This window comes from Triticum aestivum, chromosome 7B (genome assembly GCF_018294505.1).
Source record: "Triticum aestivum cultivar Chinese Spring chromosome 7B, IWGSC CS RefSeq v2.1, whole genome shotgun sequence".
In the NCBI taxonomy this organism is placed as follows: Eukaryota; Viridiplantae; Streptophyta; class Magnoliopsida; order Poales; family Poaceae; genus Triticum; species Triticum aestivum.
Window position 1 is genome coordinate 725,608,465 of NC_057813.1, and position 10,652 is coordinate 725,619,116.

The window sequence follows — 10,652 nt, forward strand, 5'->3', positions numbered from 1 at the left end:
ACTAAAATAGGGATGAGGGGAAGAACCTATTCATCCGAAGAAGCGCCCAAGCTATGGTATGTTGAGAACAAATTTCACCTACTTTCCTGACTACTTCGCCACACGCTTGCGTCATGCATGGAGAGGAATGAAGAATTAAGAAGAAGAGGAAGAGAGACATATGTGTGGGGTCTAGTTTGTTTGAAGTGTTAAGTTTGAGGGTTCGGTTAGATTTGCGTCTTAATAACTCCTCAAAGTTAAGGAGTTAAGGTTTGAGGAGGCATTTAAGGGGCTAAATTTTGGAGATTAGTCTAGAGTAGCCCTTATATCCATGACATATACTATCCTTGAAGTGGAAACTACCCCTCCTTCCCAAGATATAAAGCATGTTGACTTCTTATGGTCTTTAATGCATGACTTTGGCAATTAAATTATTTTTTGTTAATAAATATTAATATATACAATAGTGCATTGATTGAACATGTATAAATGGTATCATCATATTTATCTTGCAATATAATTTTAGTTCATTTGTTCTATACTAATTTTATAGACATACAATAAGTAACATCATTAACAGCGAACCAACCTATGGTTGGATGGTTTGAAAGACAGTGGTATCCCCTGCCCACTAGGGTTCAAATTCTGATGCTCACATTTATCCTAGATTTATTTTAGGATTTCCGGTGATGCATATTAAGTGGGAGGAGATGTTCCCGTCGACTATGAGGCGCCTACGGCGACTTCGTAAAATCTCAAGATGATATGCCGGCTCAGTCTCTCGAAGATGCTCATAAGGATACAATGTGTATGCGCGTTCATAAGGGTGAGCGTATGCGCGTATATATGAACGCTTGCGTATATATTATGTTAAAAAAATATTAGTTAACTTTGTGTGATAAAGATAAAAAATCAAACACGTCTTATATTTTGACAAAAAAGAGTACTAAAGTATTTACATTTTCGGAAGGAGGGCGTACTGGGTGGGAGAATATCACATAATACCAACCACTAGTAGAAAAGGGGGCATCAGTCCCGGTTCGTAAGGGCCTTTAGTCCTAGTTCTTGAACCGGGACTAAAGGGTCGTGACTAATGCCTCCACCCTTTAGTTCCGGTTCTAAACGAACCGGGACAGATGGGCCTCCACGTGGCCACTGCGAGCAGCCCAGGCAAGGGGGCCTTTGGTCCCGGTTGGTGACATGAACCGGGACCAAAAGGCTTCCACGTGTCAGCAGCTGAGGTTTTTCTTTTTTTTAAAAAAAAGTGGCTGGTTTAGGGGTTTTGGGGGTTAATTTTAGGTTGTTATTAGCTAGCTAATAGAGAGAAGTGTCCTCTCTTATACTGCTATGTTCATTTCACCCGCTGATATATAATAACTCATGCATGCTCGCATCATACATCATCATATATAATAACAAGTCCTACTAATCATGCATCATCATACAACTTCTACTCGTTATTAATAACAAGTCATACGATCATCCTCCTCATAGTCATCAAACCCAATCCTACATAATTGTTCTTAGCACATGGTCATCAGTATCAGGTAGGACCTAAACACCCTTAAGGTAAAATAGCATAAAACAATATAGACCCTGACTCTCCATTATGAAGAATGGAGATCATCCTGTCTCCAATTCTTGCGCTTCGCCTCCTTTTGCTTGCAAGAAGCTCCTTACGACTGTCCATACATTTTTTCCATTCTTTGATTGTCATGTCTCCACTTCTTTTAGAAATCCGATATGGACAATTGAGATTCGTAGGACGACCTGGTTGTATGTTCAAAACATCAAGGCGACCGTGCGTATACATCAGATGAGGCACACAATCATTCGGGATTATCTGTTGAAAAACATAGTAATAACTTCGTAGTTAGCAATGATGTACTAGTTTTAGAACTATTTAAAAAAGATGCAGGGATGTCGTAATAGTAAAAAATCTTACCAGGGTATCTCCATGGTAGTTACCGTAGTTCAACACGTGCACTAGTGGCACGTATTGACCATAATGTTGAGGAGTTCGATTGTAGACATTGTAATTCTCAAGATCAGTACAAAATGCGATCAGATGATTTTTCTCCTTATAAGTTAATTCGGAGCCATCGGTGTAGTGGGTTTTGTCTACCATTTTCCGCACATTCTTTGAAGAATGAAAATAAGCTGTCAATGGAAACAAGCTGTCAACTATTTTGAAATAAACAATATAAATTACTTAATAACTATGTTAAGCTCACATGGGGGAAGAATTGGAGGTGTATCCACAAGGACCCAAATGCCCATATTGTCTTGCTGGATTGTAGGATCACCAAGATCCATGGTGACAAGCATACCCTCATCAAAACCATACATCTTGCAAAGTGCTTCCCAATTTTTGCAACCAAAATGGGTTACACTCTCAGCATTGTACAACTTTACTTGAAAATCCACACCATGATGGGTCCTTAGGAGAATTTTTTTGGTTTCCATACTTTCATGGTCTTCAAAACCCATCCTCTCCAAGACATAGCGTCTTGCATAGCATGGGATAAGCTAGTCGAATTGGAAAAGATGAAAAATACACGTTAAAATAGTTGAAGTCGTGCTTAATTACGAAAAAAACTATTGTCGTCGTTGTGTACCGTATGAACATCGAAGGTCTCCTCGAGCTTAATGCTGAAGCGCCGATCTTCGTCCAGCTCAATGAACCTGTCGCACATACCTCGGTCGTCGTGGCACCAGTCGCACTCCCCCGGGCGGTTTTCGTCGTCCGAGTACGACATTTCCGGCCTAAGTTCATAATTCAAATATTAAATATATGTACTAAAAAACCTAAATTAGATCATTATTATTAATCACGGGTTGACTATCGGTGATGGTACGTAGCTCCTCCTTTCATTCCCGAGTGCATTATTACAACAAATTGTCTAGCACACGGGAATGAAGGAGAAGCTACCCCCACGACGGCGTGGATGATGGAGGGGGCTCCTAGATTTCTGCATAGAGTGCTCTTCAATTTTAGCATTCAAAGTAGGAGTACTTTTCCAATATGAGCATTCAATAAGCAAAACCAAATCGTAAAATAAAGTAGTATTCAAATTAGCATGCATTCAATTATAACCAAAAGTACATCATCTCTTGTGTCCGTACATCGTCGAATACTCCTCGAATACTATCATACATATAGCATCGCTAATTAATACAGCTAGAACCGTAGCGCCCGACGGGTATCGTCGCGGGCGGTGGACACCCAAAGATAAGGAACGATCACAGGATCATAGCTCCAGTGAGATCCCTGAAGAACCTGCCAGGTATTGTCGAACCTGCCCTCCAACGCAACCATGTAGCGACGGATGTGCTCGTACTCCTGGCTAACACGGTGATGTACCACCTCCGTGGTGTCCGGAAGCCTTGGCACCGTCACTGGCCCACGCGACCGCCACCAAACAAGGATCGGGTCAACAACGGGCTGCCTCATCACCAAACTACATCCCCCAGAAGGTAGCACCTCCCAATACCAGCCCGGCGGAGCCCAGTCCCGAACATGGCCCTGATCAAGCAGGCCTCCACCACTGCCGAGTCGACGACGACGAGGATGCGGGATAGGCATCGTCGACGTCGATGCGGGAACTACTTCTATATATAGTTTAATAAAGTAGTTTTATTAATTAAATCAACTAGTTCACCTACTAAGCACTTACTATAAATAAATAAAGTAGTACTTATTAAAAATAAACTACTTCTATATAAAGTAAAATAAATTGGCTTATTAAATCAACTAGCTAGTTCAACTATATATGAAGCACTTACTATAAATAAAATAAAGTACTACTTACTAAAAATAAACTAGTTTAACTATAGTTCTACTATTTTTCTAACTAATTTTCCTATACATACACAATAGATTGACAAAGAAAATACTATGAACAAAAAAATCATTAAAATTCTATGAACAAAATTAGAACAGAAAAAAATCATACAAATTCTATGAACGGAAAAAAATCATAAAAAAATTTGACATCTAAATTACTTACACAATATGAAAAAAATTGACATCTAAATTACAACAGAAAAAATCATAAAAAATTGACATATAAATTACAACAGAAAAAATCATAAAAAAATCTAACACAATATGAACAAATTAATTACACAATATGAAAAAAAATCTAACAGAAAAATCTATGAACTACAAAAAAATCATTAAAATTCTATGAACAAAAATAGAACAGAAAAAAATCATAAAAATTCTATGAACAGAAAAAAATCATAAAAAATTGACATCTAAATTACTTACACAATATGAAAAAAATTGACATCTAAATTACAACACATCTAACAAAAAATCTATTAACTACACATCTAACAAAAAATCTATAAACTACAAAAAAATCTAACAAAATTAACTACACATCTAAATTAACTACTACTAACTTCAAATTAAATTAGTTGCTCACGACGACGGCGACGGCAACGGCGATGGCGAGGTGCGGCGCGGGGCGGGCGGGGCGGCGACGGCGTCGGGGCGGCGCGGGTCGGGGCGGACGGGGCGGCGACGGCGTCGGGGCGGCGCGGGCCGGGCGGGCGGGGCGGCGTGGGCCGGGGCGGGGGGGCATCGCGGGGCACGGGGCACGGGACGGGGGGCCGCGACGGCGTCGGGGCGGCGCAGGACGGTGCAGGACGGCGCGGGGCAACGACGGCGACGGCGAGGCGGAGACGGGCAGCCTGGCGGCGTCGGGGCGGGGAAGAACGAACTGAACGAGATTTTGACGAGTTCTAGTTATATAGACGACGCATTGGTCCCGGTTCGTGAGACAAACCGGGACTAATGCGACCTTTAGTCCCGGTTGGTGGCACCAACCGGGACCAAAGGCCTCTTTTCAGCAGCCCAAAGGGTGGGAAGCAGAGGCCTTTGGTCCCGGTTGGCGGCACGAACCGGGACTAAAGGGTGGCATTAGTCCCGGTTGGTGCCACAAACCGGTACCAATGGACCCCTTTAGTTCCGGTTGGTGCCACCAACCGGGACTAAAGGTCCTGTGCTGCCCGCGTCGCGGCAAGAAAGTTTAGTCCCACCTCGCTAGCTGAGGGAGCTCGAGGGTGGTTTATAAGCCCCAGTCCCGCTGCCCTCTCGAGCTCCTCTCAAATGTAGGCTTACGGGCCTAAACTCACCATATGTGCCTGTGGGCTTATTGGGCCCGTTGCGGGCCTGAATCCTGGCCCATTGTTGGGTTTCTAGTCGTATTCAGGCCGTGGTAGCCCCTTAGGTGGCACTTCTTTTATTTTCTTTTATTTTATTTTTTGCTTTGAATTATTTATTGTTTTTTATTTTTTATTTTTTTTCTTTTAGCTCAGATAATTATAATCTTTCTAATTACTTATTTATTTTCTTTTATGATAATTTTTTTTTGCTATTAAAGTTTGTAACAAAATTCTAATTACTTATTTATGTTCTTTTATGATAATTCTTTTTGTTTTTAATGTTTTGAACAGAATTCTAATTATTTATTTATTTTCTTTTATGATAATTCTTTTTTGCTTTTAATGTTTTGAACAGAATTCTAATTACTTATTTATTTTCTTTTATGATAATCCTTTTCGCTATTAAAGTTTGTAACAAAATTCTATATAATTTTAGTTTCAATAATACTAGAGGTCTATAAAAGCTTTTTAGTTGATTCCTTCGATACCAGTTCTAAGGCTGTTATAAAGACATTTTATTTGGTACATGTTTTAAGGATGGTGCCCCACGAGTACCTTTTAGTACCGGTTCGTGCCATGAACCTGTAAAAGAGTTTTTTAGTTGATTCTTTCTGCAGCTGTTTTTTAGTCCCACCTCGCCAAGCGAGAGGCACTCGCAGCGGTTTATAAGCCCCGAGTGCAGAGACGATGCAGAAGAGGTACAATGCTAACCTGCACGTTGCTTAGCTTTAAGCCTTGAGGAATAGGGTAGACTGCACGGAGCTATGTGCAGTGCAGTTTACACTATTCCGAAAGGCTTGAAGCTAATTAACGAGCATTGCGCCTCTTTTTTATTTTTAAAGACTTATTACAACTCAGAAATAAATAGAAAAAAATAAATATAGCAGAAAAGAAAAAAACTATATAAAAAACTACTCAGAAATAAATAGAAGAAAAAATAGTTGTGATTAACTTTACTAAAAAAATGAGCATAGATGCGCTTATAGAGAAAATTAGACCTAAATTCATAAGAAATTTCTATTAACTTCAGAGAAATTCAATATGAATTTAGGTCAAATTCCCTGTATAAGGGCATCTATTTTCACTTTGAGAGGAGCTCAACAAGGCAGAGATGAAGGGGCTTATAAACGGGTGTGAGCGCCCTTCGATTGGCGAGGTGGGACTAAACTCTGTCCGCAACGAGGACCAACCCTTTAGTCCCGATTCGTGCCACCAATCGGGACTAATGGGCTGCCTTTGGTCCCGGTTCGTCTCACCAACCGGGACCAATGGTGGTGGGCCAGGAGCGAGGCCCATTGGTCCCGGTTCGTCCCATCAACCGGGACCAAAAGGTCCAGACGAATCGAGACCAATGGCACACGTGGCCCGGCCGGCCCCCGGGGCTCACGAACCGGGTCCAATGCCACCATTGGTCCCGGTTCTGGACTGAACCGGGACTAATGGGCTGACCCAGCCTGGACCATTGCCCCCTTTTCTACTAGTGAACACTTATATGCTCCCATGATACCAATTCAAAAAATTCAAATTTAAACGTGCCAAAAAATTCTGAAAAGATCATAGATGTTCTCAACATATTTCTCTACAAGTTCTAAAAAAAATCAGATCCAAATTCGATATACACATTGAGAAACAAAAAAGACAAATCTGTTGTGAATAGTGTAGTTTTATACTATTCATGTTTTGTCTTTATTGACACTATTCATGCTGAATTTGTCTTTTCTGTTTCTCATTGCACAATTTGAATTTGGATCTGATTTTTTTAGGGCTTGTAGACACATATGGTTAAAATATCCATAATTTTTTTCAGAATTTTTTGACGTGCTTAAATTTAAATTTTTTCAAATTGATATCATGGAAGCATATAAGTATTGGTATCATGTGATATTCTCCCGGCGTACTGGATGGATACTCCCTGTTGCCACAAAACGACAGATTTCATCAGAAGAGCCAGTTGCAAAATCACCGAGCATAGATCTTTTTGTACTAGTTACCTTTTCCATGCCTTCTTTCTTTATTGCATGTTTGGTGGGAATCCGTTTGGTGGATGTCCAGTTCTGATCGTGCTTATCTCATGGCGGTGCAATGGCCAAGGCTGCATGCGTACGTGTCGTGCGTGGAGTCCTTCAGTTGCTGGGCGAGCTTCGGCATGAAGCTAGTATCAATCTCTCTGCTCTCTTGAAAAACACTTGAACGCCTGCGGACACCACTGCCATCCCTCTCACGGGTAAAAAGAAAATGATTCCTGAACCATATCGCCGCGTGACTACAAGATATAGATACTAATTCGACCCCCCTAAACAACGGTTTTGGATAACATCAAAAGGAGATTAGCTTGACAGGCACATAAAGTATTATACTATAAACCCAATCGATTATCACCTTCATGTTATAGTTACGTCGTTTTCTTGAGGATGTTAAAGGTTTCTCATCCCCCCTAGCAGCAGCTAGCATAAAGTTCTCCAGGAAAATTTACCTGGCATGTGAACCGATCGAGTAGCTAGTGGGAATATATGGACCACATGATCACAAAGGTGCACTTTCACTAGTAGCAGTTCTACCTCCATCACATCAATCAACTGTTAACATTTGTTCGATAAGCAAGGAAGCATTGTCTTGGCCCCTATGTATTATAGACTGCTATCTCACCTTCAGAGCCCTGGGTTGAGTGACAGGGACAAAAGGGAGCTCATGACTGCCCTGCCATTTTTATTCTGTTTTTTGTCTTGTGATAGTGTCACTCATAATTGTTGCACATGTTTTTACAACATAAAATGAAATTTAAAAGCGCCTCAAATATCATTTCTTTGTAAGAAAGTGCGACCTTTTCTGGTGGAAATTTGTGGCCCTATTTGCCTCTAGTTACCACCTAGCCAGCTTTTTAGCAATGACAATGTAATCATGATTCATGCATGCATGAACACGCACAAGTTGACTTACGACAAAACTAAAGCTAGCCACACATAATTTGGCACCTATAATCCTACGCAAGAAGGGCTGCTGGCCTTTTTTCTTGAGTTGACCACTGCTCTTGGGCATCGCATAAAGCATAATTCTGGCAGGGCGCAATATCATTTGGCAAATAGTATCATGATTTTTGCATGAAAACTTTCTATTTCTCTTCCTTTCTTCTGAGAGGACATAAACTGTTATGGGAATATCAAAGCACCTTGTCGTTTTGTCAATTAGCTAGCTTAGCTAGCTCATAAGTGGGACGTGGAAAGCAGATGTGCTACTCATCGTGGACAGATGGATTAGACGGGTGGGTTCCAATTTGGTTCATGATTCACCACAATGAGCTTTCTCCGTGGAAGGTAGAGGGAAGAGGTCCATCATTGAATCCTCAACTATGGCGCTTGCTCCCACTAAACCGTCAAATGCAAAACCATGTACTCTCTGATTCTGATCTTTGTTTGAATTTTTGTGCTAAACGCTAGTTCGATTATGGGTGGTGGTTATCAGTTCTAGGGTATTCAATAAAAACTAAAATAACATGGGATAGAGAATGCTATACAATGAGAACACATACTAACTCATATAAAAAAAGACACATTGAATAGTTCATGTACGTTTGTTCAGGGGACAGCTGGTAGTAAGGGCATCTCCAACTCTGACCCTCAAACTACCCGCATACATCCAGACGGCACTGCTCGGTCGTGGTGTGCCATCCAACGCAGGCTTGTATCGGTCCGCCGAGCGGTCCAGATGCAGTTTTTCCCGCAAAGTGGAAGAAAATTATTTTTTTGGGAGGGGGGGGGGGGGGGGGGCTTTGCGGGAGTCCGGAAAGCATCCACGTAGGACTCCGACACCGGCCCAGTAACTCTCTCCTCCCGGTCCCACATTGTTCCATTCCACCCCTTCTTCCCCATGCTTTGCATCTGCACCTTCCTCTGATGACGCCACCGATGTACCTCTCCGACCGGCACATAGGCATTGTCGGACCTCCGCAACCAGCACCAACGTGCATGCTCGCCTTTTACGAAGGCGTCGTCCACCCAGGACCCGTCCGTAGGCAGGTACACTCCCACCTCCCCTGACGATGTCGTCCATGGTGGACACCACGCCTGGCAGGTGTTTGATCAAATGCCATTTAACTTATTTTTGAACACCATGTCATTTTTTTAAAGTATGAAGGATGGCGGGGTACTGGACCATGGAGGATGAGTTGTCATGCGATGCGTGGTTGACCATGGAGGATGAGTTGTCATGCACTAGTAGAAAAGGGGGCAATGGTCCAGGCCGGGTCAGCCCATTAGTCCCGGTTCAGTCCAGAACCGGGACCAATGGTGGCATTGGACCCGGTTCATGAGCCCCGGGGGCCGGCCGGGCCACGTGGGCCATTGGTCCCGGTTTGTCTAGACCTTTTGGTCCCGGTTGGTGGGACGAACCGGGACCAATGGGCCTCGCTCCTGGCCCACCACTATTGGTCCCGGTTGGTGGCTTGAACCAGGACCAAAGGCAGCCCTTTAGTCCCGGTTCATGCCACCAACTGGGACCAATGAGGTGCCTATATATACCCCCTCGTGTAAGGGCAGAGCACACTGCTCTGTTTTTTCTGGCAGCCGAGGGGGAGAGGGCTTGGTGGTGCTCTAGCTCACCACCTATGCACACAAGGTGTTTGATGGAATTCCCGAGCCACACTACTTAAGCTTTCTCCTCTCCAAGCTCGACCTCCAAGCTCCATTTTCCTCAATATTTGTCTAGGTTTAGCGGTCCATCACGCCCCGTCCCCATCTTCACCGCCGTCGATCACCCGCACTGATCTCATCGCCGGCACCACCGTGGTGAGCCTCTTGTTCTTATCTTCTTTCTGAAAGGAAAAATATTCTTACTTGTATGTTTAGATAGATACTTGTATTATTTTCTTACTTTTATTATTGCATCTTATATAGTGCGATGGTTTTGGTATCCGCCCCCGTCGGCCCTCGTCCTGTCTATGATTCGGATGTGGTATATATTATCTTTTCATAACTATTGGTTCATTTATTGTTTATGAAAATTATGCCGACCAACGTGACATAGATTTTATTTATCTAGGAGGTTGTTGAACCGGAAATTCCAACCGACCCTATTGTCGAGAGGTTAAATTTAGTTGAAGAAGAAAACAATTTCTTGAAGGAAAAAATAAGAAAAATTGAGGAGGAGAAGATGATATTGGAGTTGCATGTTGCGGATGTCGTCGATGATCACAAGATCAAGATGGATGCAATGCGCTTGAAGATTAGAAAGATTAGAAAATATGCCATTCATACCGAGGCTTGGTATCATTATGCCGTTGGATCAGTTGTTACCTTGGTTGCGATTATGATCGCATTTGTTTTCGCATTGAAATGTTTTACATAGTTTCAATGTATGGTTTAATTAATTTAGATGCTCTGCAGAGCTTTATGTTGTTTATGATTTCGCTTGAGATGAGAACTATGTATGTACTTTGGTTTTAATGTGATGATGAACTTCTATTAATTTGGTCACTTAATTATCTATTCATGATGTTCTGTAAT